Raw genomic sequence first — 22,107 nt, forward strand, 5'->3', positions numbered from 1 at the left:
AGCTTTATGAATCAAAAGCCTCAACCAAGATGCCAAAGAAATGGCAGAAGCTTTCTGACCTTTCCTAGAACCAGAGAAGACAACAAATAGACTAGAAGTCTTCCTGAAATCTTTAGTAGCTTCAACATAATATTTCAAAGCTCTTACAACATGCAAAGAATGCAAAGATCTTTCAAGAGCATTCTTGGGATTAGGACACAAGGAAGGAACAACAATTTCCCTACTAATGTTGTTCGAATTCACAACCTTAGGAAGAAATTTAAACGAAGTCCGCAAAACAGCCTTATCCTGATGGAAAATCAGAAAAGGAGACTTACAAGAGAGAGCAGACAATTCGCAAACTCTTCTCGCTGAAGCGATAGCTAAAAGAAACAAGTATTTTAATATCCAAAGAATGCATAGGCTCAAAAGGAGGAGTCTGTAAAGTCTTCAAAACCAAATGAAGACTCCAAGGAGGAGAGATTGATTTAATGAAGACTCCAAGGAGGAGAGATTGATTTAATAACAGGCTTGATACAAACCAAAGCCTGAACAAAACAGTGAATATCAGGAAGCTTACCAATCTTTCTATGAAATAAAACCGAAATAGTACTTGCAGACAAACCTTTATCCAAACTTCTCATAAATTCTCCTGGCATTCTTTTAGAATTCTAGGAATTCTAAAAGAATGCCAGGAGAATTTATGAGAAGTACACCATTAAATATAGGTCTGGGAACCTGGGAAGTTTCTTGTTAGATGAGAAGTCATCAAATCTATTTCTGGAAGACCCCACATCTGTACAGTTTGACAAAATACATCTGGATCGAGAGACCACTCCCCCAGATCTAAGGTCTGACAGCTGAGATAATCCGCTTCCCAATTGTCTACACCTGGGATATGCACCGCAGAAATTAGACAAGAGCTGGATTCCGCCTAAGAAAGTATCCGAGATACTTCTTTCATAGCTAGGAGACTGCGAGTCCACCCTGATGATTGACATATGCCACAGTTGGGATATTGTCCTTCTGTAAACAAATTAATTGTTCTCTCTTTAACAGAGGCCAAACCTGAAGAGCCCTGAAAATAGCACAGAGTTCTAAAATATTGATTGGTAACCTCGCCTCTTGAGGTTTCCAAACCCCTTGTGCTGTCAGAGATCCCCAGACAGCTCCCCATCCTGAAAGACTTGCATCTGTTGTGATCACAGTCCAGGTAGGATGAACAAAAGAGGCCCCCTGAATTAAGCAATGATGGTCTAACCACCAAGTCAGAGAGAGTTGAATGTTGGGATTTAAGTATATCAACTGTGATATCCGAGTATAATCCCTGCACCATTGATTCAGCATTCAAAGCTGTAGAGGTCTCATGTGAACATGAGCAAAGGGGATCGCGTCCGATGCTGCAGTCATGAGACCTAAAACTTCCATGCACATAGCCACTGAAGGGAAAGGGTGAGACCTAAGGTTTCAACAAGCTGAAACCAATTTCATTTCTCTCTTGTCTGTTATGGACAGAGTCATGGACACTGAATCTATCTGTAAACCTAAAAAGGTGACCCTTGTCTGAGGAATCAAGAAACTCTTTGGTAAATTGATCCTCCAACCATTTCTTTGAAGAAACAACACTAGTTGATTCATGTGAGAATCGGCTAAATGTAAAGACTGAGCTAGAACCAAGATATAGTCCAAATAAGGAAACACTGCAATACCCTGTTCTCTGATTACAGATAGAAGGGCACTGAGAACCTTTCGAAAAGATCCTTGAAGCTGTTGCTAGGCCAAATGGAAGAGCGACAAATTGGTAATGCTTGTCTAGAAAAGAGAATCTCAGAAACCGATAGTGGTCTGGATGAATCGGAATGTGAAGATATGACCTTGCTGAACAAAAGGCTTAAGTCCTCATAGTCACCATCTTGAAAATTGGGACTCTTCAGATCCAGAACTGGCCTGAATTAATTTTCTATATTTGCGACAATGAATAGATTTGAATAAAACCCCAGACTCTGTTCCTGAAACGGAACTAGTATTATTACCCCTGAAAGCTCTAGACCTGAAACACACTTCAGAAAAGCCTGAGCCTTCACCGGATTTGCAGGAACATGAGAGAGAAAGAATCTTCTCACAGGAGGTCTTACTCTGAATCCTATTCGATACCCCTGAGAGACAATACTCTGAATCCACTAATTTTAAACAGAATCTGCCAAAAATTTGTCTTGGAATAATTTCAATCTGCCCCCCACCAGCTGAACTGGATTGAGGGCCGCACCTTCATGCAGACTTGGGGGCTGGCTTTGGTTTCCTAAAAGGCTTGGATTTATTCCAACTTGGATTGGTTTTCTGTTCCTTATTCTGTCGAAAAGAACGAAAATGATTAGAAGCTTTAGATTTACCCTTAGATCTTTTAACCTGAGGCAAAAAAAAACTCCCTTCCCCCCAGTGATAGTTGAAATAATTGAATCCAACTGAGAACCAAAAAAAAAATATGTTACCTTGGAAAGAAAGATATAGTAATCTAGACTTGGATACCATGTCAGCATTCCAAGATTGAGCCATAAAGCTCTTCTAGACATAGATTTAACATCAATTTTGATGATATAAAAATAGCATCACAGATAAAATGTTTAGCATGTTGAAGCAAATGAACAATGCTAGACAAATCAGGATCTGTTTCCTGTTACGCTAAGCTATACAACCAAAAGGTTGATGCAGCCGCAACATCAGCCATAGCAATGGCAGGCCTGAGAAGATAGCCAGAATATAAATAAGCTTTCCTTAGATAAGATTCAATTTTCCTATCTAAAGGATCTTTAAAAGAAGTACTGTCTTCCATATGAATAGCAGTACGTCTGGCAAGAGTAGAAATAGCCCCATCAACTTTGGGGATCTTTTCCCAAAACTCTAATCTAGTCACTGGCAAAGGGTACAACCTTTTAAACCTAGAAGAAGGAATTAAAGAAGTACCAAGCTTAACTCATTCCTTAGCAATCACATCAGAAATAGCATCAGGAACTGGAAAAACCTCAGGAGTAACCACAGGAGGTTTATAAACAGAATTTAAACGTGTAACAGCACCCCCAGGCATAAAAGGGTTAAACTGCCGTTTAGTAGATCTGCCCTTCCAGAGACACAGGCAGCTACCGCAGAACACCAAACTCCCGAGCAGGATACAAAGTAGCACTCCAAACTCCCGAACTGGAACCTCACGAATAGCTGCTAGCAGCTGAACAGGAAAAGCACCCAAGCGGCTTACACTCCTGGCAATCAGTCTCTAACTGCATACAGTAATTCCCCCCAAGAACGAGACAAAGCTCCATGTGGAGGGTCAAGCATTGAACAGGAATCTCTTTTATTGAGGGCTACGTGCCCGGTATTTATGCAGGTCTCCCACCTGGTGGACACTCCCCTAGGGGACCAGATGGGAGATTGGGACAAGTATAGTACATTAGCCAATCACAGTGACTCAGGCATAAACGCTCCCCTAGGTACCAGTAAACCCTTCATCTCTATCCTGGAGATAATTGGGAAGAAATCCAATTACCTCCATGGATAGAGGAAAGACGCCCTTTTACAGGATACAATAAAATTACATTACGTAAACAAATAAACAATCAAACACAAGAAAACAATGGATTCCTTCCTGGCACCTAGCAGTCTGAACTCTGGAGGTGATTAAACAAGGTGAAAGCGTATCACCTAAACCTAATTACAGTAAACAATAGCTGATGCCAGGAAACCTGTCTCAGAAAATACAATTTCTCAAAACTGAACAAGGAGAGAGTTAACCCCTTTTAGTACTGTTGGATTCACATCCTGTACCTATAATGAGCACAGGGTGACTTAAACATAATGCCCAAATCCATAATCCGTAGGGAGGTTGACAGTTTCAACATGAGGCCATAGTCTAAAGGCAGCAGGCGGGCAACCAGGCTCCTCCAATGATTGGTCTCGTCACATCTCTCCTCTTTTCCCAACAGATTAACAGGGTATCTGACCTCCTGCCGGTCAGTGCCCTGGTTAGTCCAGCAGCCCACCCACAAAACACAATCAGCAGTACAGCCCACCCACAATAAATGGTTACTACCTCTGGGTAGAGGAGAAACTTGTCCATGTCCAGGAGCCTCACCACGGCTGTGTGGGGGACTGGTAGGCTGCCTTGGTGGGTTGCTGAGTGGGCAGAGACCAGTGGTACTCTGCCCTGGTGCCAGCGCTACCGCTGGGGAATGGAGACTGGGCTCCCAATTCCCTGTACATTGCTCTGCCGCTGGGGAATGGAGACTGGGCTCCCAATTCCCTGCATATCACTCTGCTGCTGGGGGACAGAACCGACTGTCTCTGCCCCCTGTAACTCAGCCTGCCGCTGGGGAATGGAGACTGGGCTCCCAATTCCCTGTATATCACTCTGCTGCTGTGGGACAGGACCAACTGTCTCTTCCCCCTATAACTCAGACTGCCGCTGGGGAATTGAGACTGGGCTCCCAATTCCCTGCAATTCACTCTGCTGCTGGGGGACAGGACCAACTGTCTCTGCCCCCTGTAACTCAGCCTGCCGCTGGGGAATGGAGACTGGGCTCCCAATTCCCTGCATATCACTCTGCTGCTGGGGGACAGGATCAACTGTCTCTGCCCCCTGTAACTTAGCCTGCTGCTGGGGAATGGAGACTGGGCTCCCAATTCCCTGCATATCACTCTGCTGCTGGGAGACAGAACCAACTGTCTCTGCCCCCTGTAACTCAGCCTGTCGCTGGGGAATGGAGACTGGGCTCCCAATTGCCTGCAATTCACTCTGCTGCTGGGGGACAGGACCAACTGTCTCTGCCCCCTGTAACTCAGCCTGCCACTGGGGAATGGAGACTGGGCTCCCAATTCCCTGCAGGACCGGTGGATAGACCTCGGTCACATCTCCACCGGCCATCTGGGGTCCTTCCCAGTAAATCTCCACAATATCTTCCCAGCTGAATGGGTCTGGATCTGGGTCTGTCACCTTGCTGTCCTGCTGAGCCTTCCCAATGGAGTGGAAGAGATCTCGGTAGTCCTGCTCCAGTTCCCACTCCAGGGTTGCTAGGTGAGCCAGGTCTTGCTCTACCTCATGGGGGTCATCCCAGTTATGCCTAGCCTCCCTCTCATAGAAAATGTCCTGAAGTCTGGTCTGCATAGGACTCCCATAACAAGCCAGGACCATCAAGCTCCTCTCCCTCTGGCTTGTCATGCTCGGCTGTCCAGGGTATATACTGTGCCATATACCACCAGAGCGCCTGGTAGGCATCCTCCAGCCATAGCTCCTGCCATACCCGGTGCTTTAGTTCCTTCACCCATTCCTCCAGGGGCTGCTCTCCCAGGAAGGGCATCTGCAGGACCACTTGCTTCTGCAACCGCTGCTCTTCACTGGGGAGACTCTCACCCCGCTGGTATTGTACATTATCCAGGGCCTGGTACCAGATGCCTTTCCTTAATGCATCCCGGCCATCCAGGTCCTCCTCCTCGTATAACACTGCTGGTTCCATTCTGTTGCTTTTAGGGTCACTGTACTGGGACATGCGTTGCCCCCAACTTGTAAATCCACGGAATGGTGTCTCTTGTAGCTGTCCTTCTGGCTGTGGGAACGATCCCGCCGCTTGCCACCAATTGTAACGGCACCCCCAGGCATAAAAGGGTTAAACCGCCGTTTAGTAGATCTTCCCTTCCAGAGACATAGGCAGCTACTGCAGAATACCAAACTCCCGAACAGGATACAAAGTAGCATTCCAAACTCCCGAACTGGAACCTCACGAATAGCTGCTAGCAGCTGAACAGGAAAAGCACCCAAGTGGCTTACACTCCTGGCAATCAGTCTCTAACAGCATACAGTAAATCTCCCCAAGAACGAGACAAAGCTCCGTGTTGAGGGTCAAGCATTGAACAGAAATCTCTTTTATTGAGGGCTACATGCCCGGTATTTATGCAGGTCTCCCACCTGGTGGACACTCCCCTAGGGGACCAGATGGGAGATTGGGACAAGTATAGTACATTAGCCAATCAGTGACTCAGGCATAAACGCTCCCCTTAGTACCAGTAAACCCCTCCTCTCTATCCTGGAGATAATTGGGAAGAAATCCAATTACCTCCATGGATAGAGGAAAGACACCCTTTTACAGGATACAATAAAATTACATTACGTAAACAAATAAACAATCAAACACAAGAAAACAATGGATTCCTTCTGGCACCTAGCAGTCTGGACTCTGGAGGTGATTAAACAAGGTGAAAGCGTATCACCTAAACCTAATTACAGTAAACAATAGCTGATGCCAGGAAACCTGTCTCAGAAAATACAATTTCTCAAAACTGAACAAGGAGAGAGTTAACCCCTTTTAGTACTGTTGGATTCACACCCTGTACCTATAATGGGCACAGGGTGACTTAAACATAATGCCCGAACCCATAATCCGTAGGGAGGTTGACAGTTTCAACATGGGGCCATAGTCTAAAGGCAGCAGGCGGGCAACCAGGCTTCTCCAATGCACAGTGGCGAGATTGGTCTCGTCACAAAACGTTTACTAGTTTTGATATCAAGAGGACTAGACTCCTCAATATCCAACGTAACCAACACTTCTTTTAACAAGGAACGAATATACTCAATATTGAAAAGATAAGTAGATTTGTCAGTTTCAAAGTCTGAGATAGGATCTTCTGAATCAGAGAGATCCTCATCAGAGGAGGATATTTAAGTATGTTGTCGGTCATTAGAAATTTCATAAATTTTATGAGAAGTTTTAAAAGACCTTTTACGTTTATTAGAAGGCGGAATAGCTGACAAAGCCTTCTGTATCGCATCAGCAATATAATTTTTCATAGCAACAGGGATTACATGTACATTAGATGTTGAAGGAACAACAGAAACTGTACTAGTACTGATGGAAACATTTTCTGCGTGCAAAAGCTGATTATGACAACTGTTACATACTACAGTTGGAGATATAATCTCAGCTAATTTACAACAGATACACTTAGCTTTGGTAGAACTGTGATCAGGCAGCAGGGTTTCCAACAGTTTCTTCTGAGACAGGATCAGATTGAGACATCTTGCAAAATGTAAAAGAAAAAACAACATTAAAGCAAAATTGACAATTTCCTTATATGGCAGTTTCAGGAATGGTAAAAAAATGCAAACAACATAGCCCTCTGAGCATATAGAAGGCAAGAAGCATATAGGAAGTGGGGTGAAAAAATGAACAAAATATTTTGGTGCCAAGTATGACGCACAACGCAAAAGGAAGTTGAAATTTTTTTTGGTGCCAACAACATCCGGAAATGACGCAACTTGCGTCATCACAGAGGCAACCTCATGCAAGGAACCCTGGCTTCAACTAAGACGCCAGAAATGACGAACTTGCGTCATCAAAGACGTACCTTCGCACCAAAAAATTCTCGTGCCAAGAATGACACAATAAATAACAGCATTTTGCACCCTCGCGAGCCATATTTTGCCCGCAAAATTAAAAGAAAAAATAGTCAATTTGAAAAAAGGACTATACCCTAGGTACGACAAATAACTTCCTAAACATGCTTCCCAAACTGAAACTGACAGTCTGCAAAAGGAAATATACATAGACCTGACTCATGGCAAATATATGTAAAATACATATATTTAAAACTTTATATTATTACATAAAGCGCCAAACCATAGCTGAGAGTGTCTTAAATAATAAAAAACATAATTACCGAAAGACACCTATCCACATATAGCAGATAGCCAAACCAGTACTGAAAAAGTATCAGCAGAGGTAATGGTATATAAGAGTACATCGTCGATCTGAAAAGGGAGGTAGGAGATGAATCCCTACGACAGATAACAGAGAATCTTTGAAAAGATTTCCCACAAGGAAAACCATAAAATTAATAGGCAATACTCCCTTCACATTCCTCTGACAAACATTGTACTCTGAGAGGAATTGGGCTTCAAAATGCTTAGAAGCGCTTATCATAGAAGAAATCATAGAAATCAAGCACAAACTTATTTCACCACCTCCATAGGAGGCAAAGTTTGTAAAACTGAATTGTGGGTTTGGTGAGGGGTGTATTTATAGGCATTTTGAGGTTTGGGAAACTTTGCCCCTCCTGGTAGGATTGTATATCCCATATGTCACTAGCTCATGGAATCTTGCCAATTACATGAAAGAAAGTGTTGGTTCTTAAAGGGATCAGATGTTTTTTGTAAAATATTGATGGATCCACAAGTATCTGGATGTATCTGTGTGGAAAACACTTACATTTGTGTATATCTGCCTAAATTAGACATGGATCCGGCAGGATCCGTCAGGTTTTCTGTAAAAAAGTGTTGGTTCTGTAAGGACACAGATGTTTTTGTGTAAAATATTGTTGGATCCAGAAGTGTCTGGATGTGTTTGTATAGAAAATATTTAAATTTGAGGATATCTGTCTAAATTAGACATGAATCTGACAGGATCCGGCTGTTTTGAAGCAAAAAAAAGTGTTGGTTCTGAAAGGACACAGATGTTTTGGTGTAAAATATTGAAGGATACAGAAGTGTCTGGATGTGTTTGTGTGGAAAACACTTAAAGGGACACTGAACCCAAAAAAAATTCTTTCGTGATCCAGATAGAGCATACAATTTTTAGCAACTTTCTAATTTACTCCTATTATCAATTTTTCTTCGTTCTCTTGCTATCTTTATTTGAAAAAGAATGCATCTAAGCTTTTTATTTGTTCAGAACTCTGGACAGCACTTATTATTGGTGGATGAATTTATCCACCAATCAGCAAGAACAACCCAGGTTGTTCACCAAAAATGGGCCGGCATCTAAACTTACATTCTTGCATTTCAAATAAAGATACCAAGAGAATGAAGAAAATTTGATAATAGCAGTAAATTAGAAAGTTGCTTAAAATGTCATTCTCTATATGAATCACGAAAGAAAAAATGTGGGTTCAGTGTCCCTTTAAATGTGTGTATATCTGTCTAAATTATGCATGGATCCAGCAGGATCTGTCTGTTTTTCTGAAAAAAAGTGTTGGTTCTGAAAGGACCCAAAAGATTTTTGTGTAAAATATTTATGGATCCAGAAGTGTCTGGATGTTTTTGTGTTGAAAACAATTACATTTGTGTGTATCTGTCTAAATTAGGCATGGATCCAGCTGTTTTTCTATAAAAAAAGGTGTTGGGGGGCGTGTCCATGCAGCGTTCAGGGAAGGAAGCAATTTCTGAGGGCTCCAGCCGAATTTACAGTAATCCGCTGGTTATTGTATACTAATGGCAAGATCACGTATATATCTTACAAAGACATCATAACTGGCAGTTGTGGTTCCATACCTGCTTTTCTTGCTGTTTTCATGACTCTGGGGACTCGGCTCGGAACATTAAGGCCTAGGGCGGCGGCCCACTGTTAGGCAACCCCCCCCCCCGGGAAGAAACGGGGTTACTGGTGCTGTCGGACTATTCCGACTTACCGATTCTTCACTATCACATAGCCCTCCTTTGGAGTGACATTGGGCAGAACAGGCAATTTACAACTAACAACCCTATAGAAGTGCGCACCCTTATTCCCACGTTGCTGAACACAAGACCATTTTAAGATGGTGACCTTATGGGAAACAAGCTTAGAGCAGGAGCTGGAGCAGCGCTTTGCTAAACTGGAGACTATTCTTCTTAGAATATATCAGCGATCATCCCCGCTGGACTGCACAAAAAACACTCCACCACCGATAAAGCACATAACTGCAGAAGATCCAGTGCAGACCCCTACAATGCCCACAAACAAAGATGGCGACAGGAGGGACATTGTAATAAAGAGCAAACCTCCATGTACAGTAAAATCTCCGATACAGCTGAAAGAGCGAGATCTGCATAAAACGGCAAGGGATGACAAGATTAACCCTTACAAAAAAGAGGCAGCCTTGATTGACTTTCACTTGCAGACCGCGCTGAAGGGCCCCGGCGTGGCAGCAAAGACAGCATATAATCCATGGCCGCCAAACAGGAACATTCCTATACCTTCCGATACTGGTAAATCAGCCATGACTAGCCCCGACAAACAGTTGGGTTCTGATGCGGATATTAACTTAGCAATATTGGTGCAGAAACCCCTCACTGTGGAACTACCACTGACATGGTGAAACCGGAACGCTTGCATATATAATTACTAAATCTAGTCAGACCCGACATGCTCTGGCCAATTTACTCCAGCTAACTATTGGCGGGGATCCCCCTCGGAACACGGTACTAGGGAGATTGTATATGAGAACCCATCTTTTCCCCGGCATTCAAGGGAAAAGGCTGAGCATAAAATCAGTCTCATTACTTTTTGGCAATGGAAACCTGGTATCTTCATAGAGACACTGCTTAGGTTGTAATTAGAATCGGGGGGCGATCACAAAGCAAAATGAATAGTAACAAAAATGTCTAAGTCTCCCCCTGATTACTGTAGCTACCGTTAAGGTTCCCAAGATGTTCTATGATGTTTTAAACTGTTATGTTCTATTTTATGTGTATATAATGTGTTCTCCAAGATGCTTACCTGTGGTTTACGTGCCTAGGGGAGGGGTAATTGCTAATTATATATCTTTAGCCCGGCAGGATTTTATTTCTATGTTGCACCCTGCTACCGATAATCAATTCATTAAAGATGCATATATAGCAGGTATTAATGTAATATAAAGGTGTAAATGTGACATTCATAAGTCTAACTGCGCTGTGACATCCCTAGTCTGCAAGCCACAAAGGGTTATCTGACACACAACACTTGTCTACATTATGGTAGTTCATATACTCTAAGGCAGGGGTCGCCAACCTTTCGGACCTCAGGGACCACTAAACTCACAATTTTGAATCCCATGGACCACTAAGATGATTTTTTTTTAAAAAGGTACAAACCTCTATAATGTGTGTGTGTATATATATATATATATATATATATATATATACATATACATATTGTACATAACTAGTATAACCATATCTAAGTTTACATTATGAATATATTTACAAATGTTTAAGAATAATTTTTTGGAATTAACTAATTTAATGACAGAACTGAGAGAATACTTCCAAATGACAGATGAGGGGTGAGTGCCAACTTTTTAACTGGAAACAGAGAGGCAGAAAGTGGGGGAAAAGGAATAATGCTTAAAAGGACCACAAGACTTCCAAGTTACCTCCCCAGTTAGGAATTATTCAAAACTACTTTTGATCATGGACAGACAACGGAGTCATAATCTAAGTTTATATCAGAAAGCTCTCAAAATGGATGTGAGCTAACCACGACTGATGTTACTGGCAATTACTATAATACTGGTGGGATATGACCGATCTGCTGGATGGCAATTACTGGAATTCAGGTGGAATATAATTATTAGAATTAAAAATAATTAATATTTAATAAAAAAAAAGAAGATGGAGTGGAGGAAGACAAACAGTGATGTAAGTCCATCTGAAGGAAATAGGAAAACTACTACAAAAGACAGGTAAAGGGAAAAAAATAAATGAAATATAAGAGAGAATTTTTTTTTAAGACTTTCTTTTTTTATATACTTTAATTCCACTATTTCAAGCCAAGACTATACCAACCTCTGCTGGCTTTAGAATGGAAACATCTTCCTCTGAGGAGCCCTCCTGGGCGAGAGATGTTAAAAATACAATCTAGCAGTACTACGCAACGTGCGTAGGGAGATGTTTTTTTACTGATGTCCAGCCAGGCACTGTAGGTAGTTGCGGCGCAATGGGGGTGACATCATCAGAGGAGATTAATTCCTTCTTGATGGTGTCAAGGACCACTAACATCTTCTCATGGACCACCAGTGGTCCACGGACCACTGGTTGGCGACCACTGCTCTAAGGGATCAGTTTATACACATCATATACCACACTCAGTTCATGGCATTTTGGTGCTACTTTATTATATCCCATAACACTTAGGATGACTGATTGTTGACAGTGCAGAGACCTGTTCCATACTCTATCCCTCAAAATGCGCTTAAGAACTTAGATTCACCTCCTAATAATGCTTTTATATTATAGACTTGGGAAGGTGTGGCCGCACTCTGTGGTCTGTGGCCTGTGGCCAGGGCTGCAGAGTGGACCACATATTACAATATGCTAACATACATAGGAAGCTAACATACGTTTTCAACATACTTAGCAGTATTAATATTTTAGCGAAGCTAGATATGCCTGGAGGTGGGGAGCACGCCTTCTCATATTCCCAGCAAAAGCCCATAAGATACAGAATTTACCTTTTTCCAATCGCTAATTGATAAACCTCCTTGCTTTCACACATACCGGGAATTCAGCTGAATTAACTTGCCACTAAGTCTGATTCATTCTTTGGCCACTAGATGGCCCCCTTAACACAGCAAATATCAAAGCATGTTACTGCAAAGATAGCTACGGTGTGGTATGAAGCATGGGACTTGGACCTAAGCTTAATTCTCTCCAACAAACCTGACATCTTACTTTTCAGAGATCACTCCTTTTTTTTTATGGGGTAAGGCACACATTTCCTGTAAAGGTTTATTCTATTGCTTGGCTGTCCAGCTCTGGTTGTTTTATATATCTCTTTGTTAACAATGTCATATATTTATTTAAGAAATAACATAGTTTAGCTTTGATATTATAAGTAAGCCTTACTAGAAAAAACACCTAAATTACAATTTCTATACTGTATTAAGGATCCAAAAGTGGTCCCTCCTTGTAAGGTGGCAAAAAGAGGACATATGTACATGTTATCCTATGTAACAAAGGTCTTTATCTGAATTTTGATGTATAATTTGATATTCATACTTCTGCCTGTATAAATTGTTTTCTACTTATGTCTTCAATAAAAATAATAAAATAAAAAAATTAAAAAAAAGTGTTGGTTCTGAAAGGACCCAAATGTTTTTGTGTAAAATATTGTAGGATACAGAAGTGTATGGATGTGTTTGTGTGGAAAACACTTAAATTTGTGTGTATTTGTCTAAATTTGGCATGGATCCGGATGTTTTTCTGTAAAAAAGTGTTGTTCTGAAAGGACCCAAATGTTTTGCAGTAAAATGTTGTTGGATACAGAAGTGTCTGGATGTGTTTGTGTGGAAAACATTTAAATTTGTGTATAGCTGTCTAAATTATACATGGATCCGGCAGAATCCGGCTGTTTTTCTGTAAAAAAAAAGTGTTGGTTCTGAAAGGACCCAAATGTTTTTGTGTAAAATATTGATAGTTCCAGTAGTGCCTGGATGTGTTTGTGTGGAAAACACTTACATTTGTGTCTATTGTTGGATACAGAAGTGTCTGGATGTGTTTGTGTGGAAAACACTTACATTTGTGTATATTGTATATTGTCTAAATTAGGCATGGATCCATCATGATCCGGCTGTTTTTCTGTAAAAAAGTGTTGGTTCTGAAAGGACCCAAATGCTTTTGAGTAAAATGTTGTTGGTTACAGAAGTGTCTGGATGTGTTTGTGTGGAAAACACTTAAATTTGAGTGTATTTTTCTAAATTAGGCATGCATCCGGCAAGATCCGGCTTTTACCCACACCCGGCGTTCAATGTGAATGCCAGAGCAAAATAATGTAAAATTATTTAGAAATCTAGAGTGTGTTACCAGTACCACTGTGGCTTTCCCCATTCCACAGTAGCAAAAAAATCCACGCACCACCCATGCATGCAGCCTTCTCCAGTCAAGAAAAATGTTCCTCGGGTGTCAGCCCTGAGTAAGAGCTGCAACTGCAGGTCCTACCTTGAGAGAGGGAGTAGACCCAATCACAGTTAGCGTGGGATGCAGATGGATATGTAGGGCTCAGGGCCAGCCTGGTTTTCAAAAAAATGCCGCTTCTTGGTGTCATTGCTTTTCTTGTGCAGGACGGAGCTAAGACAAACAGCCCCGGCCCATTGGGCATTTGCCCGGTATGCCCGATGCTCAATCCGAGCTTGCATTTAAGTGTTGAGTATTTATGTATAAATCTAACTGGGCAGCCTGATAAAATACTAGACTCTCCGGCTGAATACTGGAGTTCACCTGGCAACCCTAGCTAGAAGTTCATATGACAGGCTTTCATTCTCCATTGCAAAAGGAGCTGGTGGCCTTTTACAAGCGATTAAAGTGAGCCTATGTTTGGGCATAATGTCAGAGTTGAAGACAAATAAAAGGGGAAACACTAGGTTCTAACATGGTGGTGCACTTTAATTTATAGAAACTCAGTGTAATTGAGAAAAAGTTTAAATTGCAGGTAAAGGAGACAAAAATACACATTGAAAGTATGTTGCAAAGGTTTTCTTCACTACACTTAATTAAACATTTTGTATTACAATCTCAAACTGTTTTATGTCCCTTGAAAGAGCACTATTGGTGTTTTTGGAACATTCACCATTAACTATTGCTTTGATACCCCTAGAATGTACAATAGGTGTAAAATATCCATTATAGCGGATACAGCATGCTGTAATTTGTTAAAGCATGTTATTTTAGCACTATGTTTTATTGATCTGGTATACAAAGGTTTCCTTTCTCTACATTAGCACAAAATAATGAAATCACTGTAGCACTATATTTGTTGCTTATATCTAAGGTCATTGTTTACCTTATTTTTTACTTTCATAATAACTTATGACTGATTACATTGTTTGTTGTTTTATAAATTTGTTATTAAAGGTACATGGAACCCAACATTTTTCTTTCATGATTCAGATAGGGAATACAATTGTAAACAACTTTCTAATTTACTTTTATTATCTAATCTGTTTAATTTTCTTGGTATCATTTGTTGAAGGAGCAGCAATGCACTACTAGTTTCTAACTGAACACATGGGTGAGCCAATCGCATTCAATATATATATATATGTATGCAGCCACCAATCAACAGCTACAACCTAGGTTCTCTGCTGCTCATGAACTTGCCTAGATAAACCTTTCAGCAAATGATAACAAGAGAAGGAAGCAAATTAAATAATAGAAGTAAATTGGAAAGTTGTTTAAAATTGTATTCTCCATCTGAATCATGAAAGAAAAATTTTGGGTTTCATGTCCCTTTAAGCATGACGAGGAAGCCTCATCATGCACACTGCGGCATCTGTCATGAATGGGATCACCGATCAGGAGCTGTTTTCAGCAATACCCCGCACTACAGGCCGTGGGTCCTTGGTGGCCTAATGGGCAGCACTCACAAGCCATCAATGGGAGTGCTGTGACGTCATCACAAGCGTGATGATGTCACAAAGGGGTGTGGCATTAATGCTGGTAAGGGAGCTGGGTGAGGGGGAGTGATTTGAACCCCTCGATCTCAGCTTGCTTACATATGCTCATTTGAAAGAGAATCACCTGCTCTTTCAAATATAGAGGTCTTGAAAAGTGCCAAGCCCCCCATAACAAATAAAAAAAAAATGTAAAAAGTGAAAAACGTTCTAACTTAACTATAGCTTTCGGAATACATAATAAAAATAAAAAATGTGTTCAGACCCACAATAAAGTTTATATTATAGCGGACATGTCCCACTGTAAAAAAAATATGTACATTTTGTCTATAAAGCGAGGTGATCACTGTGCTGACAGTGATTACCTGGCAAAAAAAATGGCTTTTATTTACATTTTGGCACAAGGGGCCCCTCTAGACAACCTCCAATAGCCTGTATAGACCATGCAATTCGAATATATATATATATATATATATACTTCATGTGGGCCACTTTATAAAATAGGACTTACAATAGTGTTGAAATGTAAGCAGTAAAAAAGATCAAAATCAGCTTAGCAGCGAAGGGGTTAAGGACATCTCTGCATTTATAACTGATTTATTGTGCTGATGTAGATTGCTATATGTGCTGTACATATGAATTGTTTACCTCACTAAATTATATAGAAAAGCCTAAATAAGCTTAACTGTTGTTTCTGTATTTTTATGAACCAAACATTAATAATTTATTTCCATTTCTATATTTGTTTTTTTAATATACATGGGATTGTGTATAAATTGCTATAAGTGCAAATCTGGGAATGTTGTATAAGAGTCTCATGTCTGTTCTGTCTCAGCCTTACAGCTCACTTTTAGTATCAAAACTGGTCTTACCCCACTCTTTTAACGTTCAGTTATAGATTATCTGCCAACATCAATTGCCATATGAAAGGAATAGTATAGTTAAATAAATAACCAAACTGCTAACAGTTTTCAAAAGCTACATTACATATTAATACATTATATTTACATGATGATGATGATAAGGAATTGTAGAATTGCAGCTTGCTCTACAATACTATTCCATTAAATCATCGCTGAGAAGTTGCAAGTGCTTTGTATTATCCAGTCCAAGAAGTCAGCACAATTAAAACTGGGTTCTTTTCTATTTTTCAGTTGCCGCTGGAATGTGCAATATCCAGTATGAGGGAAAACTCTCGTCCAAACCCAGAACCTTCACTTTATAGCCATAGCTAGGTATAGAAATGCTCTAGAACACATCCGGCTGTAGTGCATGCCAGCGGGCACACTCCACTGGCTGCCGCATACACATCTCTTTCCAGTGAGCCATCCCAGCTTCTGAGGCTCCAGCTCCAATCAGCACACGGCCAAGAACACGAGCCCGATTGTATAAACGGCCCTAGGAAGGAATGCACAAAATGTCAAACATGAAACCGTTAGGTACTAGGTAATTGTCAAGGATTAGTCACCATATACCTTTGAGTAATCTAGCTAATTCTAACCATATCTTCTAAAGTATGTTTATGTAATAAACAATATTTCCTAAAAGCTGAAATGCATGGTTCCTTCAGCCCTTGTAAATTTTTATGTACCTTGATGAAACCTTAAAATATTTTGCCTTTGACCTTATCAAACCTTAAAGCTTGCTTATGCGGCCTGAAATATGTTGCCATTGAGGTGTGAAAGTGTGTAATTGCACCACAGTATAAGGATTGGATATTTAAGTTTTACTTGTAACATGCATTAAACACACACTATTATTTCCCCATATTGATAACATACTATAGAATATTTTCCTTTTTGTGGCATAGAGCAAAGCATTGCCAGAAAGATAATTAGAGAAAAGGGACAATACAGCCAAAGAATACAATTTAAATTCAGTAGAATGTCTTAATTAAGTGCAAAATAAAGAGACAATGAACTGAATTTCAAATAAGCAATACATTTTCTGACATTTTACGGCCCCTGTATCATGTGACAACCATCAACCAATCACAGACTTGTATACGTATACACTGTTAAAGGGACACAAAACCCACCCTATTTTTTCTTTTGTGATTCAGACAGAGCATACATTTTAAAGCAATTTACTTTTGTTATCAATGCTGCTTCATTTTCTTGATATCCGTTATTGAAAGAGCAGCAATGCACTACTGGGAGTTAGCTGAATACATTGGTAAGCCAATGAAATGAGGCATATATAAGCAGCCCCCAATCGGCAGCTAGCTCCCTGCCCCTGAGCCTACCTAGGTATCCTTTTCAACAAAGGATGCCAAGAGAACTAAGCAAATCAGATAATAGAAGTAAATTGGAAAGATGTTTAAAATGGAATGCTCTATCGGAATCATGAAAGAAAGATTTTGGGTTTCATGTCCCTTTGACTTGTTGGTGCCCAGAAAGTGGGCATATAAAAAGATTGTGCACAATTTCATAATGGAAGTAAATTGGAAAGTCTTTGAAAACTGTGTGCTCTATCTGAAGTTTAATTTTGACGTTAGTGTCCCTTTAAAGAACTTTAGAGACAGCAAAGGAGGAGGGGTAGCTAAAGTAAGAACATTCTAGTATAGAAATAAACTGTTGGAGCATTTTTAAGTTTAAATAAATTCCCTTCTTTAACTAGATGTGTAATAATAAGAATGATGTGTACAGCGCCTGTGGCTGAGGGATATGAGATAATTGGCTGGCTAAAAAAACAATATTTATTTACACTCTAAGGTGTGTGACAATAGCGACAAAAAATATATAAAATGACATTAAACTGACAATAAAATTTATAATAAAACTCATGGATCCATGATATAAAAACAATAAGAAATGCGGTTACAGATGCAATCTGATTACAATGTAGTTCTGATGCAATATGTGTGGACCTGCTGCAAAGATCCTGGCCCAAATGTTGATACAAATAAGTGAGGTCCACTATCTAGCAAATATATACACATAATAACAGTGTGGTGTGTCTGAGCAATGGATCAGGTAAGTACACAATATGGTAAAATAATGATGATTAGAATGAATAATGTGAAATAATGAGTGAAAAATGAAAAATGTTGATGAGAATGTGACACACTCAGTGCAAATCTTAACATTCAAAGGTTGAAAAATTGCAAAAATAAAATGACGATGACATGGCAAGTGGAAAAAATGATGAAAAAATATATGATGAAAAAATATATAATGAAAACTAAAATAAAAATGTCACAAAGTGAAAAAATATAACGTGTAAAAACAACAAATCCAATATTGTAATCCAATGGGTGAAGATGTCAAAATGTGAAATCAAAGTGGAAACCTTATGTGTTGGTGAAGATGATCCTCCAGGGGATCCTGGGCGAGTCCCCGATCCACAACTGACCACTTATTATTGTCCTGGAATGTCCCTGTAAAAAATCCATAACATAGCGTAATAGGTCCAAATGTAACAACATTTTTAAGAGTTAATCTTACCAGTAAGGTCAACGCGTTTCGGCCCTTTGACACAGGCCTTTATCAAGACTCTTATCTTATCTTGAGTCTTGATAAAGCCCTGTGTCAAAGGGCCGAAACGCGTCGACCTACTGGTAAGAATAACTCTTAAAATTTTTGTTACATTTGGACCTATTACGCTATGTTACAGATTTTTTATAGGGACATTCCAGAACAATAACAAGTGGTCAGTTGTGGATTGGGGACTCGTCCAGGATCCTCTGGAGGATCATCTTCACCAACACATAAGCTTTCCACTTTGATTTCACATTTTGACATCTTCACCCATTGGATTACAATATTGGATTTGTTGTTTTTACACATTATATTTTTTCACTTTGTGACATTTTTATTTTAGTTTTCATCATATATTTTTTCATCATTTTTTCCACTTGCCATGTCATAGTCATTTTATTTTTGCAATTTTTCAACCTTTGAATGTTAAGATTTGCACTGAGTGTGTCACATTCTCATCAACATTTTTCATTTTTCACTCATTATTTCACATTATTCATTCTAATCATCATTATTTTACCATATTGTGAACTTACCTGATCCATTGCTCAGACACACCACACTGTTTTTATGTGTATATATTTGCTAGAAAGTGCACCTCACTTATATGTATCAACATTTGGGCCACAATCTTTGCAGCAGGTCCACACATATTGCACCAGAACTACATTGTAATCAGATTGCATCTGTAACCGCATTTCTTGTTGTTTTTATATCATGGATCCATGAGTTTTATTGTAAATTTTATTGTCAGTTTAATGTCATTTTATATATTTTTTGTCGCTATTGTCACACACCTTAGAGTGTAAATAAATATTGTTTTTTTAGCCAGCCAATTATCTCATATCCCTCAGCCACAGGCGCTGTACACATCATTCTTATTATTTCGTATTTCCCTGGGACTAGTTAGGAGCCCTTTTGTGCACAGCTTGAGAACCCACCTGAGCGCTTGGTCACTACCTTTCTCTTTTCTATCTTAACTAGGTGTGTAACTAGGGTTCAAAACATAGCCAAAGGTGCATTCCTGAACTCCCCCATTCTACTCCATATGAGGATAGTGGAAGTTATAGGTGCATATGCAAGTATTTTGTGATTAAAGAAAGAGTCACCAGCGCTAAATCTTAGATCTAGTAATAATTTCTTATTATAACCATGAATTAGATCCTATTTTTGTATCAAGAAATGTATTAAGAAGTATCAGTAATTGTTCTTGTACAGAAATTGTATAGATTAAGGTTTGAGATAGTGTGCTGCCTCAATACTGAAACAGAGTACCCCTGACTCTGTAAAGATGTATATATAAAGATGAATTCAATATTAGATAGAGGTGCTCAACTATAGGAAAAATATTATTAATTCCTGTGTCTTGTGTAAATGTACATATGAAACAATAAGAGGTTGAAAACTGTATCTGGATGGTAATCTTCACAAAAGTTCATTCAAGTAAGTGTTTACTGCTTACCAGCTGTTACCTCAATCTTATGAGGTAAGATGTAGGCCCGGTTTAAAGATGTAACACTGTATGTCACTTTCCTGGTGTTGATCCGGAAGAAGATGTGTTGAAATAGGGTCCTCTCTCTGGAACTGTTAAACATGTTCAAGTTTAACAGTTCCAGAGAGAGGACCCTATTTCAACACATCTTCTTCCGGATCAACACCAGGAAAGTGACATACAGTGTTCCATCTTTAAACCGGGCCTACATCTTACCTCATAAGATTGAGGTAACAGCTGGTATGCAGTAAACACTTACTTGACTGAACTTTTGTGAAGATTACCATCCAGATACAGTTTTCAACCTCTTATTGTTTCATATGTACATTTACACAAGACACAGGAATTAATAATATTTTTCCTATAGTTGAGCGCCTCTATCTAATATTGAATTCATCTTTATATATGCATATGCAAGTATGCCTGCTTCTGCTATATCCTTATTTGGAGTCGCACTATGTAATCCACCTGTTTGCAGGGCTACGCATAAAATAAAAGAAAGTAACTGGTTTAAAAATCAAATGATTTAATGCAATAGATCATTTTATAGTTCAGCTGTAATGTCCCTTCGCACGTTTGTTTTTATTTTAGTTACACTTCTTACTTTGGATTGGTGTAGTAAGTAATGTTGATAAAGTTCTTCCAAATTATTATGAAATGAGTATAGATGAGGATCTTAAGGTAATTACTATGATGTCATTAGTGCTGTTATAGAGGATTATACCACTGAAGTCTTTAGATCTTAATCTTTGGATGAAGAAGAGAGTGCATTAAAAGTTTGCATCTTTCTGAGCTGCCAATTTCTACTTTCTCAATGCTGAACAAAAGCATAACAAAGAAAAGAAAGTGATAAAATGCCAACTGATCAGAGTCACGATAAACTAGTTGCAGGTCGACCTTCTAATGATTGACAGCTATTCCTATCCTTTTCTTTCCCTCTCTATTCGTTATTTTTCTTTTTTTTCACTACAGCAAATTGACAATGTTATTTACGGTTAAAAACAATTGAAAGGAGAGATAACAGCATCAGTAACTATATGCTTTTGGGATCTTTTAGCAGATTTGTGATTAGCCTATGCATTGTTATTGTTTGACAGTTATTATTTTTGTTATTATATTGTATGTTACATGTTTGAAAAAAGTCCTCAGGAAGGTGTGGTGTCTGAATCCTAGTGCACGGCTCTCACAGGATATGTGCGTATGCTGCAGAAAAACAGTAATGACTTTCACTAGAAGCATTTTTGCTAAAGGAAGTATATAACAAAAATGCTTCTATTTTAAATGGAAGTTCTTTTTTTACCTTCCTAGCCCTTTAAAGGGGACAGTAAATGAAGTACATTTTAAAAAACTTCACAATTTAATTATATTATTTGCTTTGCTTCATTCTCTTGATTTCTTCTGTTGAAAATAATACCAAGGTTGGTTTAGGAGCAGCAATGCACTACTGGGAGCTAGCTGCTGATTGGTGGCTGCACATATATGCTCACCAGATATACTTTTCAAGAAAGGATACCAAGAGCACAAAGCAAATAAGATGATAAAGTAAATTGGAAAGTTGTTTAAAACTGCCTGCTCTATCTGAAAGTTTAATTTTGACTTTGCTGGCCCTTTAACTTCCCATTGCTTAGAATGACTTCTACTTTCAAGGATGCATTACAAGCAATGTTTTAAGATTTTACAAACCAAGTGAATAAAAAACTTTCTCTATTGCCAGTGTTTCTCTTTTGCTGAGTGAGAAATCATGTATTAGGTCATTTAACAGAACTAGTTATGGTACTGGTAGTAAGACCACTGGCGATCAGCGAGAAAAGATGGGTGAAATGAGCCTCAACAAATTTCAAACAATCGCCTTAAAGGATCATTAAAGTAGAATTTCCCAATAAACAAAGGAATATTACAGAGACAACATTAAAGAACTTACTCTGAATTTTAAATGAGCATTAGATTTTTTTTCTGACAAGGTTTTTTCTATAGACATGAGCAAAGAAATATTGT

Source organism: Bombina bombina, chromosome 6 (genome assembly GCF_027579735.1).
Source record: "Bombina bombina isolate aBomBom1 chromosome 6, aBomBom1.pri, whole genome shotgun sequence".
NCBI classification, from domain to species: domain Eukaryota; kingdom Metazoa; phylum Chordata; class Amphibia; order Anura; family Bombinatoridae; genus Bombina; species Bombina bombina.